This window comes from Vulpes vulpes, chromosome 10 (genome assembly GCF_048418805.1).
Source record: "Vulpes vulpes isolate BD-2025 chromosome 10, VulVul3, whole genome shotgun sequence".
Taxonomy (NCBI): Eukaryota; Metazoa; Chordata; class Mammalia; order Carnivora; family Canidae; genus Vulpes; species Vulpes vulpes.
The window spans coordinates 5,167,791-5,179,804 of record NC_132789.1 but is presented as its reverse complement, the minus strand read 5'-3'; the positions used below and the strand labels follow the sequence as shown (position 1 = coordinate 5,179,804).

At 45.2% G+C, this 12,014-nt stretch overlaps 1 non-coding gene and 1 pseudogene across 1 annotated transcript; both read left to right on the top strand.

Annotated features, from left to right (window-relative positions):
• Nucleotides 1-2,516: 2,516 nt before the first annotated feature.
• LOC112933851 (transcription and mRNA export factor ENY2 pseudogene) lies at nt 2,517-2,968 on the top strand (annotated as a pseudogene).
• A 4,056-nt stretch (nt 2,969-7,024) lies between these two features.
• On the top strand, nt 7,025-7,144 carry LOC112933874 (U6atac minor spliceosomal RNA). Its single transcript, XR_003237760.1, has one exon. It is a non-coding gene; the product is annotated as a U6atac minor spliceosomal RNA (small nuclear RNA).
• The last annotated feature ends 4,870 nt before the right edge of the window (nt 7,145-12,014 follow it).

The following is a 12,014-nucleotide window of genomic DNA, read 5'->3' as shown; positions in this document are numbered from 1 at the left end:
GATTGAAAGCAGATGCTCAGGGATCCCTGGGTGGCGCAGCGGTTTGGCGCCTGCCTTTGGCCCGGGGCGCGATCCTGGAGACCCGGAATCGAATCCCACGTCGGGCTCCCAGTGCGTGGAGCCTGCTTCTCCCTCTGCCTGTGTCTCTGCCTCTCTCTCGCTCTCTCTGTGACTATCATAAATAAATAAAAAATTTAAAAAAAAGAAAGCAGATGCTCAGACGGAGGCTTACACAGGCATGCTCATCATAGCACTATTCACTAGAGCAAAATTACACATCACATAAAATTCACCGTTTTAGCCTGGGTGGCTCAGTCAGGTAAGCATCTGCCTTCAGCTCAGGTCAGGGTCTCAGTGTCCTGGGATAGAGCCCCACATGGGAATTTCTGCTCAGCAGTGGAGGGGGGTCGGTTTATCCCTCTTCCTTCTGCCCGTACCCAACCCTTCACCCCGATCTCTCACTCTCTCTCAAATAAATAAATAAAATCTTAAAAAAAAAAACCTCGCCATTTTAAACCATTGGAGAAACAACTCAAATGTCCATCAACATACGCATGGATACCTAGAATGCGGTCCATCCACACGATGGAATATGATTCAGGCATAAAAAGAACAAAGCACGACACACACAGTGACGTGCTGGACAAACCTTGAAGACACGATGCTGAGTGAGAGAAGCCAGACGCAGAAGGCCTGGCAGTGTGTAACTCCATGTGCAGGAACCGTCTAGAACAGGTAGGTCCCCAGAAATGGGAAAGCACGGATTGGCGTTGGCAGGAGCTGGGGGAGGGACTGTAGAGGTGACCGTGTAGCTGGTACGAAGTTTCCTTTTGGAGTGATGAAATGTTCTGGAACTAGGTAAGGGTGACAGTTGCACAATGACGCCAGTGTACGGAACGTGGCTGAATTGTGCGCTCTAAAATGGTTAAAACGGTGCATTTTAATGTGAATGTCACCACAGTGTGAAGAAGGGTAAGATGCCACCCTGGTAAAAGATGCTAAGGATGGGGAGGCTGTGCATGCCTGGGGGGCAAGGCATATTTGGGAACTCCCTGTATACTTCCCTCGGTTTTGCTGCAAACCTGAAATGGCTCTAAAAAATAAGGTCCATATTGGGCAGCCCCAGTGGCCCAGTGGTTTGGTGCCGCCTTGGGCCTGGAGTGTGATCCTGGAGACCTGGGATCGAGTCCCACGTTGGGCTCCCTGCATGGAGCCTGCTTCTCCCTCTGCCTGTGTCTCTGTGTCTCTCATGGATAAATAAATAAAATATTTTTTAAAAAATAAAGTCTATATATAAATTTTTTTTTTTTTTAAGAGGACCAAGAGGAAATGCCAGGACGGAGGGAGAGAGGTAAGAGAAGCGGGAGGGAGACCGTCCTTGCTCAGCCCTTTCTGGAGTGTCCAGCCACCTGGTCGCGCCCCCTTGTGGCTGCTGAAGCTGTTGGGAATGGGTGAGGGGGGACTTTAGGAGCTGAGACAGTCCTGCACCCAGCAAACACATATGAGAGCTCTGGGTGGTGGCCTCCGTGGGGGGGTTGCGTCCACCTGACCTCTGCCCGCACCTGATGCGCAAGCGCGCCCTGGAAAGCTGAATGCTGAGCCTCCAGGCAACATTTAAAAATCTTCCCAAATGATAGGCTCTGACTCTTCTGTTTCTCCACCTATTTCCTTTTTCTTTTAACCACTTGAACCATTTGGAAGTGTCCGGTTCACAGCATGAAGCACATTCACGTTGGTGTGCAGCTACCACCACCATGATCTTCTTCAGAACTTTTCTCATCCTCCTGAACTGAGACTCTGTCCCATGAAACACTAACTCCCCATCCTCCACCCCCAGCCCTGGCACTTGCCACTCCACTTCCAGACTCTATGGATCTGAGTCCTCCGGGGAACTCATGTAAGTGAAACCTCACGGGAGCTATCTTTTGTAACCAACACATTTCACCAAGCGCAATGTCCTCCACATTCATCCGTGTCGTAGCAGGTGTCAGAGTCTCTTTCCCCTTCATGGCTATATCATATTCCACTGTATAAATAGGTGACATTTTGTTCATCTGTTTGTCCATTGATGGACATGTGGGTTGTTTCTGCTTATTGAATCATGCAAATATAAACATGCATGTACATAATGATTTTTATTTTTTTAAGGTTTTATTTATTTATTCATAAGAGACACAGGCAGAGGGAGAAGCAGGCTCCTTGTGGGGAGCCTGATGTGGAACTCGATCCCAGGACCCTGGGATCATGACCTGAGCCAAAGGCAGATGTTCAACCACTGAGCCACCCAGTCGTCCTGTACATAATTATTTTTAAATGTCACACAGTTTCACTAAGTTGATGATCCTATGTAGCTGTGACTACATAAATCTTGGATCCCAAGAGCTGATTGGTCAACTCCCTGAGGATGAGAACCAGGTGACAATCCTTGACGTATTCAGGTAAATGAACAGGCTGTACCTGCTAACTAAGTCTCCAATGAGAAACAACACACATTTAAAAAAAAAAAGTGACAGCCAGAGCTACTGAGGGTCTAGGTCCGGGCAGCCGAAGAGTGTGGTTAGCAAGATGAACAAAGATATGCAGATGAGAGCGGTGATTAACCAAAAGTTGATAGAAACTGGAGAAAGAGAATGCCTCAAAGAGTTGCTGAGAGCTAAATTAATTGAATGTGGCTGGAAGGACCAGTTGAAGGCACACTGTAAAGAGGTAATTAAAGAAAAAGGACTAGAACACGTTACTGTTGATGACTTGGTGGCTGAAATCACACCAAAAGGCAGAGCCCTGGTATCTGACAGTGTAAAGAAGGAGCTCCTACAAAGAAAAAGAACATTCCTTGCTCAGCCTGCCAGCCTTTAAGATTGAATTAGGTTGTGTTGTTTTCTGGTTTTATTTCTGAAAGTAAAACTTGCCATAAATTAGGAATCAATTTCCCAAAATAAAATCCTTTTTTGTATTATGGTATACAGTTTTCAGTAATGATGTATACATTGTATTGAATTTTTTCCCTAAATATTTTATTTTAATAAATATCTCATGAATGAGAAAAAAAAAAAGTGACAGCCAGGGCAACCCGGTGGCTCAGCGGTTTAGCACCACCTTCAGCCCAGGGTGTCATCCTGGAGACCCATGATGAGTCCCACGTCAGGTTCCCTGCATGGAGCCTGCTTTTCCCTCTGCCTATGTCTCTGCCTCTCTGTGTGTGTGTGTTTCTCATAAATAAATAAATAAAATCTTTAAAAAATTTTTTTAAAATTAAAAAATAAATAAATAAAAAGTGACAGCCAGGCACCTTTACAGTTTGTCATAGCTTTGGGCATCCCAAATCCAATTTTGCCTCCTCCCTCCCTACCCACCATAGCTAATAATTAGCACACAGTTCAACACCTAATGACGCAGTGAAGCAATCAGTATAAACATCCGATGTCCTCCTAAAGGACAAAGTTCACACTGATATACAAACGGCTTCAAGAAATGTTTTTCATGTTGAAAGTGGGTTTTGCAAAGTGGAATACTAACAAAATGTCAGGGGAAATTTACAATAATGTTTACATTAAAAAGTGCTCTAAGATCCCATTATTCGCCCAGCAAAGATCAAAGTTGAGAAGCCCCGTGCTGGCTCGGATGTGGGGAACCGAGCATTGCTGGTTGTTGTTGGCAGAAGTGTAAGCTTGTATAACTTCTTTGGAGGGGGGTCTGGCAAAGCTCATCTGCGTTTAAAATGCATACGTCCTTTGACCTAGCAACTTCCCTTGAGAAGTTTGTCTTTTCAGATATACATGCATGTGTGGGCAAATATCTACATGTAAGAATAGCCTTTGTTGCACTGATGATAGAAGCAAAATATTGGAAGCAACATGAATGCCCAACAGTAGGGGATGGCTTAACTAACCCAGCACCACCCAGCAGAACCTTAGGTGATGATGGAAATTGCCTCTGTCTGCTCTGGCCAGTATGTTAGCCCCAACAAATCTTTCTACTGAGCACTTGAAATGTGACTAGTGTGATTGAGGAACAAATTCTGTTAAGCTTACACTAATTTAGTTGTAAATACCCATGTGTGACTAGTGGCTGTGATATTAGGGCAAACCTACACAACGGAATATTTTGCAGCTGGGAACAAGAAAGGAGGATCTGTATGTACTGAGCAAAAAAAAAGTTTTGGGGTGCCTGGCTGGCTTAGTAGGTGGAGCATGTGGCTCTTGATCTTGGGGTTGTAGGTTCAAGTCCCACATTGGGTGTAGAGATTACTTTAAAAAATAAGATCTTTTAAAATAAGTATTTTCAAACTATATATTTTTTAAAATATTTTATTTACCTATTAATGAGAGACACAGAGAGGGAGAGGCAGAGACACAGGCAGAGGGAGAAGCAGGCTCCATGCAGGGAGCCTGATGTGGGACTGGATCCCAGGATCCCAGGATCATGCCCTGAGCCGAAGGCAGTTGCTCAACCACTGAGCCACCCAGGCATCCCTCAAACTATATTCTTACACCGAAAAATCAATGTGGAAAGAGTACATATGGCATGCTTCATTATGTCAATAGTCTCCCAAATGCATAGGACATTTAGGAGGATACGCAGGAAACTGGTAACCATGAGAAAAGAGAACTGATAAGGTCTGAATATTTGTGTCCCCCTCTCCCAAACTCAGAAGTTGAAATCGTAATCCCCAGCATGATGGTATCAGGAGGTGAGGCTTTCAGGAGGTAATTGGTCAGGAGGATGCTGCCTCCATGAGGGGATGAGTGCTCTTAGAAGAGAGACCCCAACTGAGGGTCACTGGAGAGGAGGGGTGTGAGGGAATGGGGTAACTGGGTGATGGGCAGTAAAGAGGGCACATGATGTCATGAGCACTGGGTATTATATGCAACTGATGAATCACTGAACTCCACTTCTGAAACCAATAATACATTATATGTTAATAAATTGAATTTAAATTTTTTTTTAATTTAAAAATAAAGAAAAAAGGAATTAAAAAAAGAAAAGAGACCCCAGAGAACCCCCTCGCCCCTTCTGCCACATGAGAAGACTGTCATCTGTGAACCAGGTAGTGGCCCTCACCCAACACTGAATGTGCCAGCATCTTGATCTTGGACTTTGCACCTGCAGATCTGTGAGGCACGAGGTGACGGGAGTTCTTCATCTGCACTGAACAGCCCCTGGCCACACGTGTCTCCTGAGCACTGGGAGTACAGCTCTGCAGCTGAGTATGGCCCCTTTTATCTCATCTGAATTATGTTAAGTAACCATGTGTGGTCATCCTCTTAGACCCCAGTTGCAAGCCTGTGACAACTTGGTGGCCCTTCATTGTCCCACACCAAGGAGTCATTCCTCCCGAGAAATCCCTGGAGCTGTCCTGCTGCCTCCCTGTGCCTCTGACAAACTGTCCCCTAGCCCTTGGCTCACTGAAACGGCTCAACCACCCAGCCCAGAAGAAGGAAAGATGCTGCTTCTCAGACTCGGAGCCTGATTGAGAAGCTTTGGGTCCTGAGCCCCGAATGCTGTGGTCAGAGAGCAATGAACTAAGGAAAAAAGCCACCCCCCCCTTGGGCAGCCCAGGGGGCTCAGTGGTTTAGCACCGCCTTCAGATCAGCGCGTGATCCTGGAGACTCGGGATCAAGTCCCATGTCGGGCTCCCTGCATGGAGCCTGCTTCTCCCTTTGCCTGTGTCTCTGCCTCTCTCTCTCTGTGTGTGTGTCTCTCATCAATAAATAAATAAAATCTTTTTAAAAAGAAAAAGAAAAAAAAAACACCCTCAACCCGTGTTCATCATGCTTCCGTGCAGGGAGGAATATGAGATCCTGGTGGTGAAGAGCACTGCACTAGAGCAGACTCCCTGGTGACCTCCCCTCACCTCTTCATTCCCCAGGTTCCACATCAGTAAAATCTGAAAGATAATCGTGCCTTAATCACAGGGTTGTTAAGAAATTTCAAATTAAAGCAAGTGCTGGGTATGTGTCAGTTATTTGTGTTCAGGGGGCAGGGGACCAGCAATGCACTCAACACAACCAGTCAGAAAATGCTTAATAGTGATACGTGCTAGGGAGGATGTAGAAGTGGATCGCCAGTGGTTGGTCAGGGAAGGGAGGTTGGTGCAGAGGCCTGAAAGAGCAGAAGGGGCCCTGCTGGGAAATGTAAGAGGAGGCATTCCAGGCAGAGGAGGCTGCAAAGGGCCTGTGGCAGAAGAAATCCGTGAGCTAAGCCAGAAAGACTGCAGAGGCAAGCCAAGGCCAAGGCCTGGGATGGTGCTCTAAGTGGGATGTGTGGTCCTTGGATAGTTTTAAGTGGGGGAGGGCTTCTGGTTTTGTTTTTTTTTTTTTAATTTTTATTTATTTATGATAGTCCTGGGCCAAAGGCAGGTGCTAAACCGCTGCACCACCCAGGGATCCCAGGCTTCTGGTTTTCAATAGCTAACTGGAACTGGCAAACCAGCACGCGGGAAGGCCCAGACATGAGGCTGGTACAGTGCTGGCGCCAGGTCGCCTTCCAGTGGTCCCTGAACTCACCCCCTTCCTACTGCCCTTCCCACCCCATGGGCTTTCCCCTCTGGTTGCTGTATTTGCCCAAAGAGAAATTTGGAAATGAGGAATGAGGGTCATGGGCTCAGGCCATCATCCTTCTAGAAATCTGTGTGCCTCACACAGCTGGGAGGAGAGTGGCTTGGAGCAGGATGCAGGCAGAGCTGCCAGGGGCTGGCTATGCTTTGGAGGCTGAGCGATGGTATGTGCTGATGGATAACTCTGGAGGTACAAGGAGAAGAAGATAAACTCTTCAGCCTGAACACAAAGACATGGCGGAGATATTAGCTGGGCCAGAAAGACTAAGGCTGGGGCAGCTGGAGAGAGGAGTGCAAATCACAGACAATAAATGTGTTCTGCTGTGTATTATGTTTTTCAAAATGGTGCACATCCATGACAAAACAATCCGATGAATCCAGAATCCAGCTGGCCTGCTTCTCCAAAGTAAATGTCAATATTTAGGAAACAAAATAAGTCAGAGCACTGTCCTAACCTGAGACAGGAAGGAGTCTGAGTGAAGGGAGAGAAGGTTGGCATTTCCCTTGATAAGAATGGAAGAGGTCCTCCAGCCTGACCACACACATACATAGGTGGCTTAAGGCATGGCCACCTAGCTATAGTTTCTTCAAAGTCCTACCTCTGAGATACACTGGTAGGGAAAATCAATGTCATGTCTGCCCTGGCCCCCAAGATTGGCCCCCCGAGTCTGTCTCCAATCAGGCTTGGTGATGACATCACCAACACAACAGACGGTGGATGGAAGGGTCTGAGGGTGATGGTGTCACTGAGCATCCAGAACCAGACAAGCTCACACTGATGTGGTACCTTCTGCCTCCACCCAGGTCATCAATATCTTCAGGGACCTCCAAGAGAAAGAAAGAAGCAGAAAAACATTAGGTACAGTGGAAGTATCACTTTCGATGAGATTGTCAACATTCAACATCACCCGAAAGATGTAGCACTAGTACCATCTGAGACCACAGAACTCTCTGGAACCATTGAGAGATCCTAGGGACCACCTAGGCTGAGGACTGCCATGTTGACGGCCACTACTATCATGATATCAGTGGAATGTCCAGCTACTTAAGAACTGGAAAGGAGGGGGTGCCTGGGTGGCTCAGTTGGTTGGGCATCTGACTCTTGGTTTCGACTCAGATTATGGTTTCAGGGTCCTGGGGTTGAGCCCTGCATCAGGCTCCGTGCTCAGCAGGGAGTCTGCTTGAGACTCTCTCCCTCTGCTCTTCCCCTCACTTATACTCTCTCTCTCTCAAATAAATAAATAAATAAATCTTAAAAAAAAAAAACCTAGAAAGGAAAATATTTCAATAAAGGATCATTTGACAAGAGAGAGAAAGAAAGAGAAGGAGTAGTAGGGAGGAAGGGAAAGGGAGAGAGGGGGAGGGAGGGATGGAGGAGGGAGAGAAGGATGAGGGAGAGTTGAAGCTTAAATCTTTATTGGATCCTGGTTCAAAAAATAAATTGGTATACCGACATTCTTGGGACGATTAGGAAAATCTGAGGGTAGAGTGGATCAATATCTCAGACACTCCAAACATTCTTTTGGATAACAATAGCATTGTGGTTGTATAAGAAACCGCCCTTCTTAGGAAAGGCAAGATGAGGAACCACCCATTAGGGCTCAAAAGATGATGTTTGCAATTTGCTGTCAGATGATTGAGCTAGATAGATAAAGCAATTACAGCAAAATGTAAATTACTGAATCCAGGGGGAGGATTCATTATACTATTTATTGTATTATTCTTTCAACCTTTTGGTATGTTTGAAAATTTTAATAAAAGGTTTGGGGAGATATGTACCCCAAAGTATAAAAAGCGTTTTCTCTGGATTTTTAAGGTGCAGATTCATGAAGTGTTTGGCACCTCTGCTTTGCTGCCAGCTGCTGGGCGACAGTGCGCTTCCAGAGGAGATTCCCATGCATGCTGTGGTGCATTGACTTGGATAATCCTGCAGAGCAAAGGATTTGGCCCAGTTCTTGCAAGAGCGCCCCATGAGGAAAAAGCTTTTTGGAGGTGCCACCACTGAAAAGCAAGAGGTAAGGGGCGCCTGGCTGGCTCAGTCGGTGGAGCGTGTGACTCTTAATCTTGGGGTGGTGAGTTTGAGCCCAACGTTGGGTATAGAGATTGCTTAAAAATAAAATCTTAGGGGATCCCTGGGTGGCGCAGCGGTTCGGCGCCTGCCTTTGGCCCAGGGCGCGATCCTGGAGACCCGGGATCGAATCCCACGTCAGGCTCCCGGTGCATGGAGCCTGCTTCTCCCTCTGCCTGTGTCTCTGCCTCTCTCTCTCTCTCTCTCTGCGACTATCATAAATAAATAATAATAATAAAAAAAAATTAAAAAAAAATAAAATCTTAAAGGAGCACCTGGTGGCTCAGTGGTTGCACATCTACCTTTGGCTCAGGGTGTGATCCCAGGGTCCTGGGATTGAGTCCCACATCGGGGTCCCCACAGGAAGCCTGCTTCTCCGTCTGCCTGTGTCTCTGCCTCTGTTTGTGTGTCTCTCATAAATAAATAAAATCTTTAAAAAAAAAAAAAAAAAAGACAGAAACCAACTCCTCCTGGCCTTGGAGGTAGGGCTGGACACTAGTCACTCACTACTGTCAGGTATTATATTTATTTTGTATTCTTTTTTATTATTATTTTAATTTAAAAATTTAAAAATTTTGTTTTCTTAAAAGCATCCTTTATTACTCATTGATGACCTTCGATCATAAAACACCACCACTTTACTAATTGTTCAGATCTATGCAGCTTTGTCTCAAGGCAGAAAGTAATATTTGGCTCTGTCTGCTAGTTCTGTGCCTTACACAAGACCCTGGTTGTCTTTTTTTTTTTTTTTTAAGATTTTATTTATTTATTTGAGAGAGAATTATTCCAAAAGTTTCAGGATTCTCTTATGGCAGGGAAATATTTGCAGGGAAAAAGTCTAATCTGTTTTCAAATATTTTTTAACGAAAGAAAAAGAACAGGGCCTCTTAAGAACTTTGTAGGTCCTAGACATTTTTACCTTGGATGCCACAACCAAATATTAAGCATTGCATATTGTATCGACATTAAAAGGTACCCACATTTCGGGTTCCTGGCTGATTCAGCTGATAGAGTATGAGACTCTTGATCTCTGGGTTATAGGTTTGAGCCCCACGTTGGGTGTTACAGATTACTTAAACACATTTAAAAAAATTAAAAATACTCACATCAGATACAATTCCCTACTTCAGAGCGAGATGGATGTCACTTTGTATGCTACATTGTGTAAATACTAATATTTTTATTTTTTAATTTTTTTAATACTAATATTTTTAAATTCAAGTTTGTAATTTTGATATGTTGGATTACTTTTTTATAGTCTCTCATTTTATTGTATTTATTTATTCATAGAGACACACAGAGAGAGAGGCAGACACAGGCAGAGGGAGAAGCAGGCACCACGCAGAGAGCCCAACGTGGGACTCAATCCAGGGTCTCCAGGATCACGCCCTAGGCTGCAGATGGCGCTAAACCGCTGCACCACCAGGGCTGCCCGAGTCTCTCACTTTAGTAGGCCTTTGAAAACCCCAGCAACTGGGCCTATAGACTTTCATTGACAATATGGCCCTGGAAAGAAAGAAAAATGAAATCTGATGACATGCTACGTGAAATACAGAAAGTAAAAATCATTAGATATCAAACAAGATTTTTTAAAGATTTTTTTAATTATATATTTTTTAAATAAAGATTTTATTTATTTATGAGAGACACAGAGAGAAAGGCAGAGACATAGGCAGAGGGAGAAGCAGACTCCCTGTGGGGACCCCAATGAGGGACTCGATCCCACAACCCTGGGATCACAACCTGAGCCAAAGGCAGACACTCAACCACTGAGCCACCCAGGTGCCCCCAAGCAATATTTTTTTTAAACAGAAGCAATGACTGCTGGGAATTGGTAATGTCTCTGCAAAAGAAAATGCTAAAGGGGCACCTGGATGGCTCAGTAGGGTTAAGAGTCTGCCTTCGGCTCAGGTCATGATCCTGGGGTCCTGGGATCCAACCCCATGTCAGGCTCCCTGCTCAGCGGGGAACCTGCTTGTCCCTCTCCCTCTGCCACTCCCCTTTCTTGTGCTCTCCCTCTCTCTCTTTCTCTCTCTGTCAAATAAAGAAATAAAATCTTAAAAAAAGAAGAGGAAGAAAAAGAAAATGCTAAAGACCAAGACGATATGAAATTGATTGCACTGATTTTGAACAAGGCCAAATAACACTTGATCAGGGACTCAATGCAGGGATGGTATCTGCCTCCAAGATGATTCCAGTGGTCCCACCTCCCTGGTATTCACACCCTGTGTCGTCCCCTCCCACAGTGAGCAGGGCTGGCCTTTGTAACCAACAGGATATTGTAGAAATGTAAGTATGTGACTTCTAATGCTAGATCATAAAAGACCCTGCATCTTCCACTGTGCATTTGCTTAAATGACTCACTCTGGGAGAAGCCAACTGCCGTGTTGGGAAGTCACTGAGGCAGCCTTATTGAAAGATACCGACGTCAGCATCATCGTACCAGCCGTGTGAGTGCACCATCTCAGCAGCAGCTCCTCCAGCCGTAGGCAAGCCTTCAGGTAAGACATCATTACAGACCCAAACAAGAACTACTAGAGCTACACATCACTTGAATTCCTGACCCACAGAATCCTGCATGTCTAAGCTGCTACAGTTAGGGGTAATTTGTTTCACAGCATTAGATAACTAGTGTATCAGGTACAACTAATCAGTGTCAGCAGTGGGGCTGGTTGCCAGCAGCCAGTCCTAACTTGTCCTTCTTCCTTACAGAACCTCAATGTCCACTTGATTTAGGGGTAGTTATCTCACCCCAGAGAAGGTCCCGGTGATGCTTGGGTATTCACTGGTCACCCCATTCCCTGTGCTATCAAATGGCTTAAGAACAAGCATTTGCTTGATGTCTGGAAACACAGGAATGCTGTTATTTTAAAGCTTTCAATATTTTTGTGATTCTTCATTTGGGGCAAACTCTTGCTTTGCGAAAACACTTCTGTGAGTGTTTCAACCCAAAGGGAAAGCCAAACTTCTATTCTAGAATGAAGTTTGAAGATCAAGAACCTCAATTTCCTGCAAATTAATGTCGGCTTTGTCTTCCTTGTAGATGCGTCTACATCTTCAATGTGGGTGGATGTTAGATGGTGTCATTAGAGTGCAAGGTAAGTCTTTTTTCCTTATCCCTGGCCCCAGTGAAGGTAAGGCTTGACTCTAGACTTGGAGGACAACCAAAAATACCCCTCTAGGGCCAAAGAAGAATGTCAGGTCAGGACCAAAGAGAGAGATGACCTCTCAGAGTGCCCCAGGGGAAGAAAATCACCTGGGAGCATTATTATCTGCAGCATACAACTGTGACTTGTCTACTCTGTGATTTCTTTTTACTACCTCTTCATCTGACTTAAAAAAGAAAGAGGGTGGGGGGAAGCGACCACCAGTGAGCTGTAATAAGGAAAG